The sequence below is a fragment of the Arachis ipaensis genome, chromosome B01 (genome assembly GCF_000816755.2).
Source record: "Arachis ipaensis cultivar K30076 chromosome B01, Araip1.1, whole genome shotgun sequence".
Classification (NCBI taxonomy): domain Eukaryota; kingdom Viridiplantae; phylum Streptophyta; class Magnoliopsida; order Fabales; family Fabaceae; genus Arachis; species Arachis ipaensis.
Window position 1 is genome coordinate 70,713,157 of NC_029785.2, and position 4,135 is coordinate 70,717,291.

At 33.1% G+C, this 4,135-nt stretch overlaps 1 protein-coding gene across 1 annotated transcript in view; it reads left to right on the forward strand.

Moving 5' to 3' along the window:
- The window catches only part of LOC110266099, a 9,578-nt gene that overhangs the window by 3,368 nt on the left and 2,075 nt on the right, over positions 1–4,135 (forward strand). The gene's annotated exons all lie outside the window — the stretch shown is intronic.

Below are 4,135 nucleotides of genomic sequence, written 5' to 3' on the forward strand. Positions count from 1 at the left end.
CTATCCTAGTTATCCTTATCAGGTGTGATGAGAATTAGATTCTGCTCCCACTTTAACTAACCCTTGCTAAACAAAGGAGAGTCAAGGGGACTAATTAATTTGATCCTCAAGTCCTAGTCAACTCCTATGGAAAGACTAGAGTTATTGGAGTACAAATTAACCAGCAGAGAATTCCAATTTCAATCAACAGTTGAGTTTGATAACTCAAGTGTTGCTAATTACTTAACCAAAGCCAAAGAAAGAAAATCTACTTCATAAAAATGCCTTCAGATGAGAAGCAACAGTAACATAAATAAAAGAAATAAATCTTAAATCTGAAATACCTCAAATTATATAAATAAAGAAATCAACTCTAACATGAAGTTCATAAGCCAAATTGAAAAGATAAATAACAATTAAAGTAATAGAATAAATAAAAGTAGAAAATAAATTAAAGGAATATTGAACCTGTGATTGAAAAGAAGTAGCCTAAACATAATAGAAATCCTAAATCCTAATCCTAAGAGAGAGGAGAGATCCTCTCTCTCTCTCTCTCTCTCTAAAACTACATCTAAAACCTAAAATTGTGAATTATGAAAGTATGATTATGAATGAATGGATTCCCCCACTTTATAGCCTCTAATATGTGTTTTCTGGACCGAGAACTGGGTCAGAAACAGCCCAGAATTCGCTGGTTGCGAATTAAAACACGCTAATTTTCGTCACTAGAACCGAGTTATTTGGACGTTAGCTTTCCAATGCAACTGGAACCGCGTCATTTGGACTTCTGTAGCTCAAGTTATGACCGTTTGAGTGCGAAGAGGTCAGGCTGGACAGCTTAGCAATTTCTTCAACTTCTTGTATTCCTTCCAATTTCGCATGCTTCCTTTCCATCCTCTGAGCCATTCCTGCCCTGTAATCTCTGAAATCACTTAACACACATATCAAGACATCGAATGATAATAAGAGAGGATTAAAATTAGTACAATTTAAGAGCAATGAAGCATATTTTTAATCATAGCACAAAATCGGGAAGGAAATTGTAAAACCATGTATTTTGTATGAATAAGTGTGCAAAGACTTGATAAAAACCAATCAATTGGGCATAAGATAAACCATAAAATAGGGGTTTATCAACCTCCCCACACTTAAACATTAGCATGTCCTCATGCTAAGCTCAAGAGAAGCTATAAAGGAGTGAAGAGGAATGGTAGAATGTATGAAATGCAACCTATCTATATGAATGCAACTACATGCTAAGATGTTTCTATCTACTTGGTTAAAAGTAAATAAGCTCTTCAAGACAAACATAAATCAGATTTCACTAATTCAAATTATACAATAAAAGACAAGTAAACTTGTAAGAAGATAGCTCATGAAAGCAGGGAACATAGAATCAAGCATTGAACCCTCACTGGTAGTGTATATCACTCTAATCTCTTAAGTGTCTAGGGTTAATCACTCTACTCTTCTCTAGTCATGCTTTCTAAACTTTGTTCTTCATCTACCCAATCAACAAAAATTTAGTGTACCAATGCAAACATCATGAGGTCTTTTCAAGGTTGTAATGGGGCTAAGGTAAGGGTGAGGATATATGTATGGCCAAGTGAGCTATAATATGAATCTTTGACTAACCTAAGATCTCACCTATACACACACTCTATATACTTTTAAATTCATGCCTAGCTACCAAAAATTCCCACTTTTGTATTACATACTCATGCATCAACCTTTATTTTAATTTTATCACATATGCATTGATCTTTTTATTAACTTAACCTTGCATTGGGATAATTTTGTCCCCTTATTTACTTACTTATTTATTGAATATTTTTGGATTTTTTTCTTCTTTTTTTTTTGGATTTTTTTTATATATTAAAACTAAGGAAATAAACATAGCTTATCAATGCACATGGATTTTTAATTTTTCTAGTTTCACATGAGTAGGTACCCAAATTCCCATTATTTTGTCATGACACATTCCCTTATTAACCCATGTTCCCATAGTTTCCCCACACCTAGTTGATACACAATCTCTATCTTAAGCTAACCAAAGATTCAATTGGGGTATTTAATTATTTTTCCGCTTAAGGCTAGTGATGTGGTAAAATATAGAATAAATGAGATTAAAAGGCTCAAAGTGGCTAACAAGGGTGACATAAAAGGGTAGGCTTATTTGGGAGAAGTGAGCTAAAATAAGTAATGGCCTCAATCATATGCAAGCATGTAAATACACTAAATAGTGGACATATAGAATGGAACAAAGCAAAGATTACAATCATAGGGAAGAAAACACACAAGAATAAAATTCATGGTTTAAATAGTGTAACCATGTAATTAAGCTCAAATCTCACAAGTTGTGTGTTCTTAGCTTTTTAAACTATATTCCAAATACAACTTCAAACAAGTTTTAATAGAAAAAATTTTTCAATTTAAATTAGTGAAATATTATAAAAATTTTTTGAAAAAAGAAAATATTACTTCAACTAAGTAGTAACTAAATGCATAAAATCAAGAAAACATGTAATCAAATATGCAGATGCAACAATGAACTAATAAAGAAAATAAAACATTGGTGTTTGAGAAGAAAATAACTAACCCATGGAGATCAGTATCGACCTCCCCACACTTAAAGGTTGCACCGTCCTCGGTGCATGCTAAGATGTGCAAGTGGAAGGGTTGCTTCAACTAATGCTTTTCTTTAAAGATTGTGCTGATGGACTTGTTTGTCTCCCCATTTAGAAACTTTTCCTTTCCCTTTCTTGGTGGCCAGCCTGAAAGTAGAGGAAAAGAAGAAAAGTAGCTCAGAAAGAAAGATAAAAACAAATAAAATATGGCTGCGTTAATGCCAAATAATGAGGATCACAATTACATGGTAGCTACAACATGCAAGTGAGAAAACAATAGAAGCAAATGGCATATCAATGTTGCAAAAAATTTGCAACAAAGGGGAAGAGTAGGTAATGAAAGACAGTATAAAATATTACCCAACAGTGTAAAGCAAGTCACTAAGCACCAAAATAATTCAAGAAAAGATGTAACAGTTGAATAAGAAAATTTAACACCAATGGTAAAATAATAAATTTAAAAAAGAAAATAAAAATATGCAAAAAATTAAAATGCAATGGATGAAAGAATGTAAATGTAATGAGGAAAGAAAAATGAGAAGGAAGAAGAAAGAAATAAGAAGGGGGAGGGAAAAATTAGGATTGGGGAAGAAAAGATAAGATAGTTGGCGCTGATCTGGATAAGCTGTGCGGCGCATGTGACGCGGACGCATGAGACACGTGGTCGCGTGGTGTGTGATTTATGTCAAGTGACGCGGACGCGTGGGTCACGCGGTCGCGTGACTTGATTTGTGCGAATGGCGCGAGGGCAGCTACGCGTTCGCGCAACTCTCTGTTTCAAATATATTTTGCCAAAAATTTGGGGTGACGCAATCGCGTGGTTGATGTGATCGCGTGGATGGCCATGTTTGGAGGACGACGCGAATGCGTGGGGCATGCGGTCGCGTGACAGGGCTGGTGCTTCTAGCATCACTCCAGTCCCACTCCATCATAACTTTCTGCCATACACCCTTTTACGTCGATTTTGCAGGGCCACGCGGTCGCGTGGGTGACACGGACGCGTGCACTACAAGAAAATGGAACATTTGTAACAAAAAATTTGTATCAAATTTAAAATTGTTACAAATTATGATTTTTTTGTAACAATAATTAGTTATTGTTACAAAATAAGAATATTTTGTAACAACAAGAAAATTTGTTACAAAACATTTGAATATTTTGTAACAACGTGATTTCTTTTGTTACAAATTATGTTGGCTTTCGTATCGAATTGTTGTTTTGTTGCAAAATATTATAATATTTTGTAACAAAAGATTTTATTGTTGCAAAAGTTTAAAACATTTTATAACAAAATATCTATTTGTTTCAAAAGCTCTAAATATTTTGTAACAAAAAATTAATTTGTCAAAAAATACAATTATTTTGTAACAAGTTATTTATTTGTCACAAAATTCAAAGATTTTTTGTAACTAATAAAAAATGTTGTTTCAACATATTAAATGTAAAACTTCAAATTTTTGAAAATTAACATAATGAGTTATTTATGATTTATTATATTTATTTAAGATTTTATATTCAAAAATTTATTT